This window comes from Arachis stenosperma, chromosome 5, assembly GCF_014773155.1.
Source record: "Arachis stenosperma cultivar V10309 chromosome 5, arast.V10309.gnm1.PFL2, whole genome shotgun sequence".
Classification (NCBI taxonomy): domain Eukaryota; kingdom Viridiplantae; phylum Streptophyta; class Magnoliopsida; order Fabales; family Fabaceae; genus Arachis; species Arachis stenosperma.
This window is the reverse complement of record NC_080381.1, coordinates 20357750-20378931: the sequence shown is the minus strand read 5'-3', so window position 1 is coordinate 20378931 and position 21182 is coordinate 20357750.

The following is a 21182-nucleotide window of genomic DNA, read 5'->3' as shown; positions in this document are numbered from 1 at the left end:
TTAATATATATACATATATAAATAATTCTATATGTAACACCCTTACTTTTAATACCTCATAATCGTACAAAAGTTCAGGCGTTACTTGTCTCTAAATCATTAATTTAATATTATAATTATTTAATATTGAGCCTTCGCGGTTATAAATTCAATCTTTAGTTATGAAAATCGAAAAATCTTTACTTTAGTTCACTTAATCACACCAATATATTCACATAATAATAAATACATAAATTTTTTTCAAATACAAATTCTGCCTCTCAAAAAAAAAAAAAACTCCGTGACAATTGATGAGAGCTAAAACCTTGACCAAACTAACAAACAGAAAGTACAATATTTACATAAAGCTTGTAGATCGATCGCGGCTTCGCGTCGAAACTTCTTAAACCTGCCACTGAAAAAGAAAGTCTGTAGGGGGTGAGAACCTAACCACACGGTCTCACCACGGGGTTTTAGAATTATCATAAGAAGATATCTAATAAGAAAATTCTTTTCGAACTCAGTGATTATCGTTGCCTTATGAATTTTTTATAAACCGTCAGTTAACCATCCAAGAAATTTCAAAGCTCTTTTTTTTTTAAAGAAACTTAAAAGTCTTCTAACAGTATGAATGACCAATATGTTCCAAGTATAGGTTTATTAAGTCTATATTGAACCAGCTTGATCTTTCATACTTTATTAATAACTCAATCAGAAACCAATCACAACTTTCAACCCATCACATAATCAATCAACTCAATCATTATCTTATCACCAATAATTTTGAAAGCACCACATCAGAACAAACACAGACATAACAGACAAGGAAAATACAGGTATAAATAGCAGTTACAGCAAATAGCTCAGATAGCAGTTAATAACAGTTTAGCAATTAGACAAACCCAAACAAATTCAAACTCAAGCAAAGCATACAAGTGCATATGATGAATGCCTATCCTATGGCTGTTGATATCAACTGTCGGTTACGTAGCCATCCCGACATGTTCTCAATCTCAAAAATACACCATGAGAAAAATCCCAAGCTGACATGGGGAAAGAATGCCCCAAGCTCAATAATATCCATGGGACGAATCCCAAGCTGACATGGGGAGAAGAGACCACACCCCAAGCTGACATGGGAAAAAAATACCCCAAGCTGACATGGGGGAAACAACGCCTGAAGCTCAATAGTAACCACGGAAAAAATCCCGGCTGACATGGGGCAACGCCCCAAGCTCAATACATTCAATAATTTTTCATAATTATCATTTTCATTTCCGATATTAATTCATATCTCATTGTCATTCAATTATTCAAAAATCATACTAAAAAATCCATCTTTATTCTCATACTCATTCTCATCTTACCACTTATTACTTTCTTCAATAATTCCGATTCAAAATATAACTCATTCGATTCTAAATAAATCAAACTCCAAAACGTAATCCTTTTCTTAACAGCAGCAAAAATCAACTTATAAAATTCTTAAAAATCTAAATCCTTTTTAAATAACCATTTCAATAAAATCTCCCATTTTTATAAAAATTTGGGCAGCATCTCCTCTAAAATTCGGATTATGCCACCCTTATGGATCCCATCAAACCACATTTTCCAACCCATTTCCAACTGACTTCAAATATCAATCCTGTCCAAAATCGAACAAAATTCCGGTTTTGAATCTTTTCTAAAATCAAATATTTCCAAAATTAAACTAAATTCCAACATTAAATCTCTCCCAGTAGTTCAACAATAATCAACTTAACAAACCAAAATAGCAAATCAAAATAACCAGCTTCCTCAAATATTCAATAAATCAATTGCATAAATATTTCTAGCCATCCAAACAGTTCAATTCAATTCATAAGACTCACATAATCATAAAAATATAATTTTCATGCTATTATCGACTTATAATAATTTTTGAAAGTAAAATGAATTTAAGAAAATGCTCCTACCTCGATAAGTCGAAATCATAACCCAAACACCTTAACGGACTCTTTTCGCTCAGCCTGAAATCAACTGCAACTTAGGCCTCAGCCCCTGATCTCTTTCACAGCAAACACGGCAACTTAAAAGTGACATGCAACGCTCCTAACACGACCTGTAATAAGAAAACAAAATAGCAGCAGTCATTGAATCGGTTTGGCGGCAGCCTCGGTAGCCACCTCAAGCAACAGCGGCGAGCCAAAACCCCAATGACGGCGACTGTAATAACCATGCAGCATCAAAAATCATTCCCAGAATCCAGAAGAACAGAAACCAGTTTAAAATCCTTACCGGCAGTGGCGGTGGAGGTTCCTGGAACGGCAGCTTCCAACGGTGACTGCGGCGGACATGAACGGCGATGGTGGTAGCTGGCATTTCCTGGCAACAGAGGCTCGACCACGGCAATGCGGCTTCCAGCAACAGCGTCGATGGAGAGCGCGACGAATTTGTAAATTAGTTTCAATTAAATGCTAATTAAATAAAAATTAGAGATAAATAAATTAATTCTCCTTCATTTATAAAATAAAGTTAAAAATATAAATATTTAAAATTAAGGTATATAAAATATTCACTATTTTTCAATTATAAGAATTCTAAATTAAAAATAGGAGTTTACTCAATTTTTATATAAAAATCTCTAAAATACAGTCTTAAATAAATATAATACATCATAAATAATTAATAACTTTTAAAAATTTAGGGGTCTTACACTATACATATACATAAATGAAAAAATATATGAATTATATTTTGTTAAATTTCATGTTATCGATTATTAAAAACATTTAAATCACGTATATTAATTATTTTTTTTATAATTATTTCATTTTACATATATATATATATATATATATATATATATATATATATATATGATTATTTTTTTACAATCGTGTAATAATTTTTTATTTTTTATATTCTTATATGTTCCTCAATCCTGGCCCATTCATATGCATATTAACAGCTTTTTTTCTAATAGTGATGCTTTAATTTTTTGTTTTCTTTTTTTTTTTCACATATCTTTTTTTTTAAACAGTGATGTTTTAATATTTTTTCTTTTTTTAAATATATTTTTTTAATAATTACATTACTAATATGAAATATAAAATGAGATAAAAAGGTGAAACATATATCCAAAAATAAATAAATTTAAAATCAGAAAAAAAAAAGAAATTTTATATTAAAAATATAAAAATAATATATTCAAAAAGAATAGTCGTAATATATAAATTAAGTCCATAATTTAAATTTTTCTAAAACTAATTTAATCAAATACCAATATTAGAAATAAATTATTTAAATAATATTTAATTTATTCTAGTCCTTAGACATTAATAGATTAAAATGTCATTCTTGTAATGACAACCAGCTGAAACAACATCATAAGTTTGAACATTTAGAATTCGTGCAAATTCAGACTATTCCCTTATTTTTTGAAAACTTTCTGTATCCTGATAGAGTTAAAATCCTATTAATCAACTTTTATAAAAATATTATAAAAAATAAATTATATTTAAATAAAATAATAATACCCTTAAGAATTATTAATCAAAATAAATAAAAAAAGAATTAATATAAAATAAAATCATAAAAAAATGTTAGCAAAATTAAGATAAAAAGACAAAATAAAAAAATTATAAATATTTTACCTGAAGTACAAAATAGAGAGAAAGAAAAGGGATATATAAAATAATAAGATAATAAATTGAATTAATTGAGTTCATTTATTTTATTGCATTATATATTATTTATTGAATAATTTAATATTTATCTCGATAAAATTAAATAATAAATTAGTTATAATTATTTTGGTTTAATGAATCAAACAAAATTTAAAATAATTTGATATTTACTCTAATTAAATTAAATATTTGAAGTTATGATTAATGTAATATAATGAATCAAATAAAATATTAAATGATGAAATATTTATCCTAATCAAATCAAATTACATAATTGATTAGTTATAATTAATACAATTCAATGAATCAAACACATTAAATTGAAAAATAATTTAGTTAATTTGTATCTTAAAGACATATTTTAAAAATATTTTTTATAATATTTTTAAGTACTTAATTAGTTAATACAAATAATTAGTATAATTGATTCAGTTCAATAAATTAAAAGAAATAAATGTGAAAGGAAGAGATAAAAGGAAAGTGAAATTATAGAAATGTGTAGCTATTAAAATCAATAAAAAATTCTCTTTTAGTTTTTTTTATTTATTAATTATTAATTTATTATAATTAATTTCACAACTTTTATTATACATTATTCATCTTACAAATTAATACAATCAATTAATTGATATTAATTATCGATAATTAATTATAATTGATATAACTCATTTCGCTATACTTTCTAAATAATTAATTAAAAATACACGTCTCAATTTTTTGTTAAAGTAGAATAAAATAAAATACATAAATTGAGTAGATTTAAATCTGAAAATTATAAAATTTTATTAACAAATCAAATAAATTAGTATCATAAAACTAAATTTAATGTCTATTTTAAAAATATTACTGATCTTTTATTCTTTTAATTATTAATAATTTTAATAAAGTAATACCCTATAACTTACTTTGTTATCTATTTTAAGTAATTGCTAATATTCAATTTTTCTAATTATTTACTTGTCTTATTTATCATTTATGCTTTCAATCAATTATATTAATAAACAAATAAACTACATTAACTCCGGTTATACTTAGACTATTCAACAATTTAACATAATCTTTTTAATTTGAAATTAACTACTAACGATAGAAAGTAAAAAATTTAGAGAAATTAAATATTATGAACATTAATTATTATTGTGAAATAACCGAAAATCATAATGAAATTTATTTTTAAACAAATAATCAAGTATTATTGTTAATTATGAAATAACCTAAAATCATAATGCATTTTATTTTTAAAAAAATAATCATCCATTGATATCTATAAATAGAAACTATCACCAAATGCTCTGATTAAAAATATGAGGGGTTAATTACTATTCATTATTAATAATATATCGGTTACATCAAAAAGTAAAAATATAATTATTTACATTTACACCATTAGAAGAATTACCATCATGAGTAAAATTTTGTCAAAAAAACAAAATTACATACATAGTGAATTTAAAAAAATAAATATCGTTAAAGTAATTATGCTTTTTTTTAATAAATAGTAAAAAATTAAATATAATAAACTATATTCTTTTAAAAGGAACCATTTTCAGCAGGATTATTTTTTTTAAGCAGTTTTTTATTTATTTTTTTTTAGTTGTTGTTTAATTTTTTTTAAGTCACCAAAAAAGGTAACCATTTTAAATTGTTTTGTTTGGCATGATTTATTTGTATATCATTTAAATTGATATTATTTTTAATTATAATAATCATTTATTCTTAATAATCATTATTAGAATTTAATAATTTTTCATGCCTTACAATAATTATCTATAAAAAAACATATATATCCTGAAAAAATTATAAAATAATTTTATTCTTTTTGCCCTATTTTTACATTAAAATTTTTTTTGTTCTGTCATTTTTAATTGTTATTATGTTATTAGAATTGTTAAATAATATTAAAAAATTATTTAAAAATAGAAATAGCGATAGCACCTTAAATAATTAATTCAATAGAATTAAATTTAAACGAATAAGATGATTCAATAAATTATTCAAATAATAGCATATTTATAAATATTAATAATGAAAATATTCTCACTAATGTAAATGATCAATACAATAATTATATGAAAAAAGTAAAAAATAACTAATTACACAATTATATAATTTTCAAGATCCTATATAGTAGTTGAATCTAATGGACAAATAAAAAAATATTTATATGATAATGTCCTAATATTTTGGCATACTATAAATCATATTATAAATTTATATATCATATTATAATTTTAAGTCAACTCCTTAAACACATTATAACATAAACCATCTAAAAAGATACATTAAATTAACAAATATCACATGGGTCACAACATACACTCTAAATTATCACGATATTTCAAATAAAAGGAGAATCAATACAGAGAAATCAATGAATATAACTAAAATAAAGAGCAACAAAGAGACACAAAAAAAAATAATAAAGAGAATCAATAAAAACATTAACATATAAACTATATACACGAATAATGTATATATTAATTGTGAATCACAAAAAATACAATATATATATATATATATGAATTGAAGTACACATGACAAAATAAAATATTACAAAATAAAATTATAATAAGATTATTTAAAAACAACATAAAGATACACATCTTTTTTGTTAATCAGAAGTTAAAAGAAAAAAATATGCGCCTAATAATAAACAATTAAAATAAACAAAATTTATAAAAATATAAAAAATAAAATGTATAAATAAAAATAAAAGAAACAAAAATTAAATAAATTACAAAAATTGTACCCTAAACATGAGAGAGAGGGGGGGGGGGAGAAATAAAGGGAGATAAATAAAGATAAAAGAAACAAAAATGAAATGAATTACAAAAATTGTACCCTAAACCTGAGAGAAAGAGGGAGGGAGGGAGAGAGGGAGATAAATAAAGATAAAAGAAACAAAAATTAAATAAATTACAAAAATTATACCCTAAACATGAGAGGGAGGGAGGGAGGGAGAAAAAATGAGTAAAAAATATTTGATCTTGTATAAATAGATGGTATTGAGAAAAATAAACTAACTAAATTAATTCATATATTTTGTTATCATATTTATTATTTATTAAATAATTTAATATTTATTCCAATCAAATCAAATAATTAATATAAATAACCAAATTAATTAATTGATATAATTAATTATAATTAATCAATTCATATAAATTATAATAAATGGTGAGATTTGAATGTCTAATCAAATTAATTAATTGATATAATTAATTAATTATAATTAATTTGCTTTAAAGAATTAAATGAAATAGATCAGGAAACACCTCAAGAGCATGCCATATCAGTTTCATCATTAAGTGCAAAAATTTGACTTTTATATAATAGAATAGATAGATAATAAAGATATTTTCTTAAATTAGTATAAGTATATATATTCATTAAATATTAATTGTAATATTGTAATATAATTATAATAAAGATTTTTTTATAAAATAAATTTATTTAGAGAAATATAAATTGGTTATTAATTAATAGCTGGTGCCATTATCATATCATTATCATATTATATTATTATTATTATCATTATTATTATCAATATAATTAAAATGATCAAAAATATTCTTGATTGATAATTGATAAGTAGTTTAATAATGTATTAAATATTGATTTCATATAACTATAATAAAGATATTTTCTTAAATTAGTATAATTATGTATTATTACTTAAATGCTAATTATAGTATAATTATAGTAAAGATATTTTTTATAAAATAAACTTAGAAGAAAAAATAGTGCATTCATTTTGGCGGAAAAATGGATTCATGAAGAATCGACACCTCACTTTCATTAGTTGGGAGAAAACCTAGTTTTAGTATATTAAGTAGATAAATTTTAATTGTGAAATTTTAAATCTTTACATACGGCAAATCATGGAGATCAACCACAATGTAATGACCACTTTTTCCTGCTTTTGACCATAATATAAGTTCTCCTTTTCCAATTAAGAGTCCAATAACATTTAATTAAAAAAAAAACAAATTAAAAGCATGAAATTAAAGACAAATAAATAAAAAACACAATGATAATACAAATTAACTACGTACCATACCAAATAAGTTAACTTTTTCATTTGTTTGTCTCAATATATCAGCATGATCGTGAAAATTGAAATGATTGTCAGGAAGATAAATTCCGCTTGATTCCTCAATCAGAAAATTTAAGAAGACATAAACCTTCCCCTCGATCAGATCATGCTCAAACATCTTTGTCAAATAATTCTTGATTGAACAATAAATTTTATCACACTATAAAACAAATTAACAATGAAGACTATTAGCAGTTTAGCACTTATAACTCTATTAAATCTCATTGTCATTGATTCGTCCAAGGGTTTACTTATCAAATAAATTTAAAATATGAACAAAAAAATCTATAAACTGAAGCTAGCATCACTTGAAAAAATCATGGAGGATAATCAACCTACCTTATCATCCATGAGAACCATTTCTAGGTAAGCTATCTTACTCTTATCAAATTTAGACGGGACTTTTCATAACCTTATAATCCTTGTCTTTATTTTCCAAACTTTTTCATTACATAATCTACTATAGGTAAAACTATTGATAAAATCATAACTTGTAGCCATTAGGTATGAAAACTAATAAAGAGAAAAAGAACTATGAATGAGGTACGAATTTTCTAGATGATAAATAATTGTAACAATTGACTATTACAACTTATATATATACACATACACTAATTGTACACGGTACAGATTTTTAATGGAGATACTTGCTACAATTAAAAAATATATATATATAAATAGAGACACCTACTAAGTATATATATGTTATCCACATTAATTATTTGTCAAAATTTGTAGGAAAGAGATAAAAGAGGAAATATAAATATGTATAATATTATTGTAACACCCTAACTTTTAGCACGTCATGATCGTACCAAAAGTAAGGCGTTACGGACCTGATTTCCTTTATTATAAATTTACTATTGAGCCTTTAGGTCGATATCGCGTTTCAATTTATAAGAAAATACCATAAAATTATTTTGTAGTAATTACGATCACACAATTATTATTAATAATAAGTGCTATACAAATGAATTCAATATAAAACTCAAATACAATACCTATCCCTCTGGATAAAATAAAACTTAAAGCAACAAGGGCGAGGGAACTCTATAAAAATAACAGGAATCACAAGTAAATCTACTAGTCGTCTGCATCTTCTAACTGAATCTTCGAACGTGTGTCACTGAAAGGGTGGAAGATTTTGGAGTGAGAACAAACCACACGTTCTCAGTAGGGAATGGGAATGCTGTAAAAGTAATGATTAACATGCAAATAATTAACTTTACTTAATAAAACTATTTTCTTCTTTTTAAAACCTTTGGAAATACTTCTTACTCTTACTTCATATACTTAATTACCCTTTTTAATTTTTCGAACTAAAAATAAAGCCCAATTCTCAGTCACCTCAATACACCAACTAATAGCACAAGAAACAGATCAACACACAAACAAATTGCAATAAGACAAACAAGTCAAGCAGCACAATCACAGAGAAAATATAACAAGCAAACACAACCAAACACAAATGTGCAAACAACATAATGCATGTCTATTCCTAATGCAGGCCATGAGCTCATGTGTCGGTTGCCTACCCGCTCCCGACATTACCCGGGCACAAGTCCCAGATATGGCTTTCCAGATGCATACAGTGTGCTTATAAGTCGTACGGTCAGGCCGCATACAGTGTGACTTTAAGTCGTACGGTCAGGCCGCATACAGTGTGACTTTCCAAATCAATAAGCGTACATCTGGAAAACAGTTCTCAGTGTGTGGGCGTCCCCACTTTACATTTGGCACTAAGGCCCAAACAATGTCACATCTGCTCTCCTGTGGCAGACGCTTCATTAATTAATATATTCTTTAAATCCTTGTTCTCTGCTCTCCTGTGGCAGAGATTCTTTTTCTTAATAAACCGAGCTCAAATCTTTACTTAAAACAAAGTCTCTCTTTAAAAGATTGGGTTTAAAACATTATATTTTCCTTAATAAATCAAACTTTAAAATAGAGTAAATCTTTTCTTAACTAAATATATTTTAAATAATTTAATTTTTCAAAACCAAATCTTTTAAAATAACTTTTCAAATAAAACCTCAGATTTTATAAAAATTTTGGCAGCACTTCCCCTAAAACTCGGGGTTAGCCACCCTTTTTCGGGTCCCAACTGAACCCTTTTCAACCTCTTTTCAATCGAGAAATCAAATACATATTCATCAAATTCAGTCACTTCAAACAATCATAAATTATTTACAAATACCCACTAGACTTCCATGGCATTTATAGTTTAAAAACAGTTAATTTCAAAACAAAATTCCCTATCTCCGTATGAAATCAAAATCAACGAAAACTTTAGAGAAATTTTCTGACCGAGCTGCTGAAGAGGAAAGCTTCAGAAATCATCTGTGCCTCCTAGAACTCCAGTTGACCGAATTCAAAGAAAAGAGGAACTACATCACCGTCAACTTTCACCAATCAAAAGTGACGCCAATACGTAGAGGAGAAAGATAGAAACACTTTTACCGGATTAGATTTTTTATTGAAATTACGAATCGCAAAAAATTAAACTCAAAAGATTTTTGGTGCCATGGTTTCTCGTTCTTCTCGCTCTCGCCATTCTCCCTCTTTTTTTTCTTTAGTTCATGTTGATGAATGAAAGGAAATGAGGGTGATTAAAGGCTAAGGGTGTTGAATGAGAAATTTTGTGGTATTAAATATCGTTAGGTGTCAAGCTTATATACATATTTATTCATGCACCTAAGCCACGTCTCCATTTTCTTTCTTTTATTTTCTTCATTTTTGGTGGGAAAGGATTGAATGATTAAAGGAAATTGGTAATAAGATATAATGTGGTGTTTAATGTTATTAGGTGTCATGGCTAATAAATAAAATGAAACAATGTGTCATAGTTATATATGCATGTATGCTAATAAGTCATATTCTATTTCTTTCTTTTATTCCCTTAATATGTCCGTTGGTGATAATGATTCATATGATAAAAGATGATGATTATAATTAGGTGACATAGGTTATATGTATATATATACACGTAATAGGCTCATATCTAATAATAATAATAATAATAATAATAATAATAATAATAAAATTTAATTTTAAAAACTCGGGTGTTATAATTATTGCTATATATGAAATAGGTTTAAATTGCTATAATTATATAAACTTATTATAATTATATCAAATACAATTATGACTATAAATCAATAAAATAGATAACAATCAATACTATTTTTTTTATATTCAAAATTGACTGTAAATATAAAAACTAAAATCACTAATGATTAAAAATTTGAATGAAAAATAAAACTCCATAATAAAAATTTAATTTGTTAACTAATTAATATTATGTTCATATAATATTATTATTATTTATTATTATTATATACTGATTAAAATTATGAATATATACTGATAAAATTATTAAAATATGAATGAGAATTAGAAATTATATCAATAATAATAATAATAATAATAATAATAATAATAATAATAATAATAATAATAATTATTATTATTATTATTATTATTATTATTATTATTGAATAATCATGATAATTCACATGATAATAACTTTTACCTATAAAACATATAAAATGATATAATATTTAAGTATAATTAGGTGACAATTATAATTCAAATTATTGCATATAAAGTCACACGTGAATTATTATTATAATTGATATATACTCTCAATCTTATCGATTATATCAATTTAACTATATCAATTATATTCAAATTATTAGTCAATAATTTTAATGAAAATTCTTGCTATAATTAGGTTATTCTTATGTTATTATCTTATATTAATCATTATAATTAATTCAATAGAAATATTTATTCAGTATATATATTGTCTACATTAATTATATGTCAATATTTTAAAAAAATATTAAAAAAAGATATATAAATATATATAGACTGTATTATAAAAAAAATAAAGCCTATATATAGGAATAACAAAAAAACTCAAGTTATTATTATTATTATTATTATTATTATTATTATTAAAAATATTTTTAATTGATAATTGATAAGTAATTTAATAATGAATTAAATATTGATTTAATATAATTATAAGGAAGATATGTTCCTAAATTAGTATTAAATATTAATTATAATATAATTATAATAAACATATTTTTTATAAAATAATTTAGAATAGAAAAAAATTCATTCATTTTGGAGGAAAAACGGAGTCACGAAGGATCAACACCTCACCTTTAATAGTTGGAAAAAAATCCAGTTTTAGTATAGTAAGTAGATCCTATATAGGTCTATTAATTTTTATAATTTTACTAAATTTTTAATTAAGTTTTTATATTTTTTTAATTAAGTTCTTATATTATATTAGATTTTATAAATAAGTCTTTATCATTATAAAAATATTAAAATTAACGAAATATTCTATTAAATTATACAGAATATTTAATAGAGTGTTAGGTTTTAATTTGTTTAATGGACTATTCTATTAATTTCATTATTTTTATTATAATAAAAATTTAATTACAAAATTTAATATAGTTTAGAGATTCGATAAAAAAAATTATAAAAATTTAATTAAAAATTTAATAAAATTATAAAATCTGAGAGAATAATTAAATCTTAAATAAATAAGAGAAAATTGAATCGAGACCAAGCCTTTAGCCACACCCGAAGATTGGGTAGCAGTTAGCATCATACAATTCATATCATCACAAACCAGTGGCTGTCGTCAAGACATCAAGACACACAGCGTAATAAATACCATCACAAAAATATAAGATTTAACTACGTTTGATGAATTTGAAGGATTAATTAAAATCGAGCTAACTATTTTAATTAAAATTGTATTTTCATGTTTCAATGTATTCAACAATTCTATTTTTGAAGGAAAAGCTGAGGGTCAATTAAGGTTTGGTAAAGTTTTTTAAAAAAGTGTTTGTATTATTTTAAAGCATAAATATTTTATTTTGTTTTTGATAAATAAAAATGTTTGTGTTTATTATGTTTGTAACTTTTAAAAGTTAAAGATGTTTTTAATTTAAAAGAAATTTTTTTAAAATTAACTTGTATTTACCAAAATTTTACCAAACAAACTAAGCATAAATTCATTCACTAACAATAAAAATTTTTTATTACTTTTTTCATGGCCAGAAAAAGTTGTCAATAATAGACTTAATTATAACTTATAAGTTAAATTTATATTATTTTATAGTAGATATTATTTTGATCTTAGTACTTTTTTTAAAAAAACCACATATTCTTTTTGTGTTGTTAATTAAAAGATAATTTACAAATATAATTAATTAATAATTATTAATTTTATATCAATTTAAGAGTTTTTTATATATAAATAATATTAATGTAAGTCATCTAATAATAAAATAATAAACAAAAATAAATAAATTATCTTTTATATATATATATATATATATTAGAAAATACACAGAAAATTAATATTTTATTTAATTTTTTTATTAAAAAGAAAAAACAACCAAATAAAAAAGAAAAAAAAAACAAAGTCCTAAAAGATTAAGACACAGGACAATCTTGTTGAATACTCATCTCAAACTCCTTCCAAGGCACTGAAACTTTTACATGCTGAGAATGTGATCTCATCGCCGTCTTTATCATGGTGTCTACCACTGTGTTTGCCTTTCCCAGGATCAAACGAAAATCAACGCACCATTTCCAAGCCATGATATTTCTGACTTTAATCACCAATGGATTAACACAACCAGCATTATCATGAGAATTGGTAACAAAATTGAAAGCTTTCAAACAATCTATTTCACATATCACATCTCTTTGTCCCAAGTCCTAGACTAAAAAAAACCTCTCTAAATAGCAAACAACTCTCTTTGAAGAATATTACAACTCTCAATTGTTTCTAAATAGCCTCTCAGCCAAGTTCCATTACAGTCTTTGCTAACACAGGTAAAACCAATCCGATCATCAGAGTCAAGATAACTAGCATCACAATTGATCTTAAAAGTACCCATTGAATGAGGGACCCAATAACAACTAATCGTAGAAGGGATAGAAACTCGTTGGAATTCAAAAACATTCTGAAGCTCCTTCTCCAAGGCTAAAGCCATACGAGCCACTTTAAAAGACAGTCAAAGCTCATGATGATTAAAAATCTCATTATTCATAGCTCTTCAAATACACCAAAGGCCACAAAAGAATCTAAAAGAATGCTCTTTGCTATGAGACAAGAACCAATTCTTCAAATCCAGAGAATGATAGAAAACTGTCAAACAACCTGGGCTTTAGGGCAATCCTGAATACAATGAGAAACTATTTCTTGGCAAGTCAGACAACTGGGACAATGATTTGATGGTGACAGGCCTCTCCTGAAACAGCAATGGGCAATGCTTCTCGCACAGAAAACCAAACCAAGAATTTGATCTTTTTCGAAACAAGTTGACGCCAAAAGCAAAGCCAATTTCCTCTCTCCTCTCATCCAAACATCTTCTTGCAGAGCCATAAGTAGCCATTGCGAACATCATAAACCATAGTTTCCCCCCAGACCAAGACCAACCTGCCACTAAACCCGCTTGCACATCTGGGTTGTAGGAGAGAATGTTGTCTTAAAAAACCTACTGATGAGGAGAATAGACATTCTCAAGGTGCCACTTTTCAGCTGACCAAAGATCTAAAATCTGAAAATCCAAATCAGAGATGTGAACATAATCCATCTCATTACGAAGCTACTGCTCTTTCTTCCATTTACAAAACCAAAAATTTTGATACAACTCCCCAATGCACTATCAAAATCATCCTTCAAAATATCTCAAGTGTTACACAGACTCTACCAAACATAAGATCATTTATCCGTAAAACGGATGAAATCATTACTCACATAAAATCAGTATTTATTTGTTAGCAATTGAACCCAAAACTTGCGAGGATGATAAAAGAGTTGCCAAACTAGCTTCCTAAGAAGAGCAACATTAGCACAAAACGGATCTCAAATTTTTAACCCACCAAACTTTTTTGGAGTGACCAATACCTTTCAGCTAACAAAATTTATCCCCCTACCATTGGCTTGGCCTTTCCAGAGAAAGTTCCTCATCATGGAAACTATATAATTTGTTATCCCTTTGGAAAACAGAGAGACTTTCATACTATAGGTAGGAATAACAATCACTACCGAATTAATCAAACAGAGTCTTCCCTCCCTGTTGAGCAATCACCCTTTCCAATTGGCTATCCTTCCCTGAATTTTATCCAAAACCTCATTGAAAGATGCTTGAGTCACCCTAGCATGACCAAGAGTAATCTTGAGATATTTGCCCAAGTTCTGCACAAGTCTGATGGATGACATTCTAGTAAAAATTTCTTTTCTAGTCATGGACACATTACAGGAACACAACGCTTTAAACTTATTCACATTAATCTTCATCCTAGAATCTTTAAAGAAACTCTCCAATGTTGCCATCACATTTTGGACTTGCCATTTCTCCGCTTTACAAAAGGGAAGTAAATCATCAGCAAACATTAGATGAGATATTCTCGAACTCCCTCTAGAAATAGCAATCGGCTTCCACCATCCCATATCAACTTGATGGTTAATTAGGCAAGACAATCTCTCCATACACAACACAAAATGATATGGTGACACAGGATCTCCTTGCCAAAGATCCTGGCTAGGGGTAAAACTATCCAATCTATCACCATTCCAAAGTATAGACAATGAAGATGAAGTGACACAACTCATAATCAGTTTTACTGCAGGAATAGGAAAACCAAATTTGATGAGTGTTTGATTTAAAAACCTCCAATCAACTATGTCATAAGCTTTTTCTCTAAGTCAATCTTAAATGCCAGAGTTCATTTCTTCGACTTAGTCTTTTTTCATGAAATGAAGAACCTCTTGCGCTATAATGATGTTGTCTGGTGCTCCCCTTTCTGGGATAAACCCCCTTAGAGAGGGGCAACAATATTCGTGAGATGAGGGCGGAGTCTGTTGACTAGGAATTTAGTGATGACCTTGTAAGCCACATTGCAGAGATTGATAGGTCTAAATTCCTTCATTGATACCGGTGACTCCACCTTGGGGATTAGAATTAGAAGAGTTTTTATTATTCTCGGATCAATAGTACCCCCAGAAAAATCTTCCCTAACTATATTCCAAACATCAGAACCAATAATCTCTCAGTATTCCTTGAAAAAATAAACTTGGAATCTATCTGGACCTGGAGTCTTAAAGGAACTTATGCTAAAAACAGCTGTCTTAACTTCCTCTATAGTCACAAGAGCAGTAAGATTACAATAGGCTTCCTCATTCAAAGTAGGAAGAGGAACTCCATCCAGACACCTTAAATCAATATCCTCTAACTGACAAAATAAAATCTTAAAGAACGATTCAACTTCCCTGCTAAGAGCCTCTGGACAAGGGTCTAAACATGGAAGAAGCTAGTATTTCTGTCCCCAAATTTCACACCCACTGTTCTCTAAATTTTTTAAACCAAAGAAATTTCTCATGCACAAGAGTGTTATTATAATCCTCAATCAGTTGTTGTTTCTTTTAACACATGAAAAAATCTTCCCTCTTTTCCAAACGCTTCTGAAGATAGTTAATTTGTCGCTCCATTTCATATTTCCTAACAAAGATATTACCAAACATTGTAGAATTAAACTTAGGAGAATTCTTCTATACCTTCGAGAGCTTGCCTTGCACCCCTCTAAAGGCAGACCCCTAAGACTATTTCACAATATCTTTGTAGCCAGGATGAGTAGCCCACGCCGCCAAAAATGAAAGGGTATGATTCTTTTCGGCTGCAGGCGCCTTTTATAGTGCACTAAGATAGAACATGATCAGACTACAAACTATTTAATATTTCTGCATAGACCTCAAAAGAAAAAGATAACCATCCACTATTAATACAAACCCGATCAAGCTTTTTCACAACCTCAATATTATTTTTTGCCCTCCTGTACCAAGAAAAATGTCTCCCTATAGTCTTCCAGTCAAACAAAGCGCTATCCCCTAAAGAACTGGCTAACTGATCAGCATGTCGACTCGAAAAATGGTAACCCTTAGCTTCATGAGAGAAAAGAACTTCATTAAAATTACCAAGGACAATCCAAGGCCCTTGAAAAGTTGCTGACTGAGCTACCAGATAATCCCACAGAAGAGCTTTGGTATTATGCTGTGAATTACCATAAATACCACTACACTTCCAAACTACACTTTCAAGCTGAACTTCATTCATGACTCACTGATCGCAAGCATCAACTAATTTGTGCCAAGTACCTTGCATTGAAGAAAAGAACCATATACCACCCTTATGCCCTACTTCCTCTTCTATACCGATAAGATAGTATCTAAGTCTTTTCTAGAACAATTCAGATGTTGAAAGAGAGAATAAGTCTTAACCATAATAAAAAAAATAAGTCTAAATTTTCTAACTAGTTCTTTACAATTCACACATGCTAACTTATTAGAAGCACCCCTAATATTCCAAACTAAAATATTTAAACTATCCATTAAAAAAAGGACAAGAGAGTAACAAAATATGTGAAATTCGCTTGCACTACCAACCTCGTTAGAAGCCTTGTCTCCTAGAGCGGAGCACCTCGGACCTCTATGCACCACTTTCTTCTGTTTCATTGATGAGACACTTTTCTTCCGAGCCTTAGTCGCATAGACAAATGGCATTGCAGATTCCTCAGGACCTCCCTGCACCCATTCATTGTGAACCGTTGCTGAAACACCACCCTCCCTAACTTGCGGCGGCGTAACTCCCTTTTCTGGCAGATTCTCGGTTGGACCCACAATCACCGGTGCAACCCTGCGGCACCTCCAATTGGCGCTCTTTGCAAGGACACCAGACGCGAATGTTTCTTGGTGGCTGGTCCTCTCATTGCTGGCATGTGGACTAAAGATGGCGCATACCGATAGGTTGCATCATACACGACCCGTATTCCTTCCTCTCTGGATCCACGTGAACGCTGAGTATTGGGCCTTGGTTGCCCACCCGAACTAGTAGTGAGTTGTGTGGCTCCTTGGCCTTCCTTGTAAGTTTGTGGCCCAATTTTGCTTTACCTTTTCTTAGTACTTTATGCCAGCCCATGTTTTTCTCGCTACTAGTCCATGCAAATAATCACCCCTGGTCCTATACAAAGATTCACCCTCAGGTTTAGCATGCAAATTAGTGTAATTATTCTTGCCTAAAAAATCGGCTATATAAATCATTTTCATCAATGTTCTGAAAATCAGACCGAATCGTCCGGTTGAATCGGTTCAACTGAAAACCAGCATGGAAAACAGTCAAGTCCTCCTCCGAAAACTACCAATCTCCAAACCGCTCAGAAACTGCTGAATCGGCCGGTTGGACCGGAATGAAAACTGACCGGTTCTTGTGAAATGGCGTCGTTTTTGTTATTTAAAAAAATGCCCCACCCCACCCAAGTCCCTCACCCGGTTAAACCCCCCTCCTTCGATACACACTCACCAACAAGCCCTAAGGTTCTCCAAAGTCCCAAACCAAAAACCCAGCTTCGTCAACAGAACCGCTGCCACCGTCCGCAGTTGTCGGCGTCTCCGCGGCCTCCTCTTTTTCTTGTCCCAAACCCATACAGCCATACCTTCTCTTCTAGCTCGACACGTCGTCCATTTCCCTAGTGGATTCGCTATTCGAGGCTTTCAGCTGCTGCGTCATTGTCTCATTGTCGTGTCTTCGTTGTCGCTGTGTTGGTCACCATTTTATAAACTTTCTCTATTTCAAGTATAGACTATGGGCAATATAATGAATAAAGAGGAAGAAGGTTGCACATTGGAGGCTCCCAAGTCCCAAACTTATTATGCGGCTAATATGTTAGGGAGAGGAAGATGAAGTTTAAATTATTAGGGTTAACTGGTCAAGTGGTTAACATTTGACATTGGTAAATCAAATTAAAAATTGCTTTTAATAAACATAAGCAACAATAATTGTATTTGGTAAAATAGTTTTTAAAATTTAAAAATACTATAATAGACATAAATGCAAACATTAAATTTGAAAATTAGTTAACATATGAGGTTATATTAGACTTCTAAATTTTGAAAAGCACAAACCAACTTTAAAAAGCTCTATTTTAGGTGCTTTCAAAAGTATCTCGATCTTTTAAAAGCTGCAAGCACAAGCACATGATCTTTTTTATTTACCAAATACAAAATGAGGAGCTTGAGCTTTTAAAAAGCATAAGCACCTCTTCGAAAAGCTTTACCAAACCAAGTCTAAGCCGAACAAATATTTTTTTTCTTTTATATACAATTAATTTTAAAAAATATAATACATTTTTTATGTAATGAATTATATTTATTTTAAAATACTAATATAATACATTTAATTGAAACTAAATATTTTTAAAAATTAAAAGATATTAAATATACTTGTTTTTAAATAAAAAATTTGGGAATTAATATATAATTAAACTAATAAATACTTTTTTATAACAAAATATTGTATATATATATATAACATTTTTATAACATATATAATTGATAATATCATAAATTTTTTACATATATAAATTTTGATATTTATTTATTTCTTTTCCACTTTAATTATTGTATTATACTTACATGAGATCATAAAATTTTAGTTGATGTTACATTTTTAATATGTATTTCATTTTTAAGATTTATATTAAAATATATTTATATTCTGTGAATTTATTTATAATTTTATATATTATTTTATTATAATTTAGTTATTTTGGTTGAATTACAATTGAATCGATTTTTATAACTTTGCTAATGAATGATAAATTGTTAATAATGATAAAATCAAAGGTTATATTAGATTATTTTGGTTGATGTACTACTTTATATTTGAAAGAGATTTTAAAATTTATATTAGACTATAATTATGTTTTAAAGTATTTATTTATAATTTATTTATTATTTTATTATAAAACAATTTTTTCGATTAGACCACGATTGAACTAGTTAGACCAATAAATCAGTGATTAGAACAGTTCGATGACTGGTTTGATTTTCAGAATCTTGGTTTTTGTTTCGATTATTTTTTGAATTTCTGGATTCAAATTAGCATTGCCCTACACTTCCCCCCTGACCAGCCTCCATTGTAACCCTTCCCAAACATTGAGATTTATCATGACTATATCTTATACAAGATTCACATAGCATAGTTAAACTTTCATACTCCACATCATAAGTGACACCATCAACAACGATATTCTTGACCACCAGCAGTATGAGATTTATTTAAATATAGGCACGGGCATATCTTCTCTTCTCTGCAAATTTGGTGGCCAAATAAACTTTTACCAGAACTCCTAGCACAGCTGCAATACATAGCATTGCCTGCTCCTGGTAACACTAGATTGGGAGACTGGAGACCGGAATCCAAACTAATGCTAAAAGATTGTTCACTAGGTAGGAAATCAATATCCCAAGGTTTTAGCACGATGTAGTGGCCCTCGATCAACCAAGGACCACTAAGCATAACCTTCTCAAGACCCTCAACGCCAACGAATTTCACCAAGTACTCAAATCTCACATCTAGTATATTGAAATCTCCTTTAATGCGCCATACTATTCTCAACTTATGAGAAAGAGCTGTGTAACTATGCTTCTTGTCCAGGACCTTGATCACTAATGCTTCTCTATAAGGTTTGGCTAAACAAATTTTTGCCTCTTTCGTAAAGCTTACACATGGTGGCTGAGAATCACCCTACTTGTTGACCACCGTCGCTATACCATCCTTGGTAATGGTCCCACGAGTGCAAAGGCCTTCGACCATGTTGTACCAATGACTTTATCTTGAAATGAAATCTTAGAAACTTTCTAAAAATCATTTCGAGAAAGACCCTCTTTATCCCCGAATGCACACCCCCTCCCCACACTCTCCCCCTTATTTCTTCTGACGGCATGGCTGTCATTCTCCACGTATTTCACCCTCAAATCTTCGTTTTGCTATTTCCTTTGCTCACCTCCCTAGTCTTCATTGGCCTCACAGGTTTTTTAATGAGCCTAAACTTATATTCTATTTAATTATATTAGGTGATACTAGAATTAACGACTAAAATAGTATAAAATATATGTTAAAATATAAAATATACATTAAAATAAATTAAATAATACGTATATTTATATATAAATACATAATGACCGATTTTAGTATGCAAGTAATATTTTTGTATTCTATTAGCCAATATAAATAAATACTAAGAATAGGGTTCAATAGTATCTAAAAAAATTGTAAGGAATGAATTTGATGATTAAGAGTTCTCTTCAATTCTAAAAAAGATTTTACAAAGAGAACACTAAATTTTTATCATCCATTTTAATACATAATAACTTTTTTTTATATACTCTTAGTATTCTTTTTTAGATTATTATAATTTTTTATTATTATTATTTATAGTTATTTTTTGTTTAATTTTTTCTATCTAATGGGATGAATAATATTATAGTTAAAAAAATAATTTTTTTATTATTCTATGATTTTTGTTAGGTATATATAAAAATGTTAGTTTTGTCTCTTTTT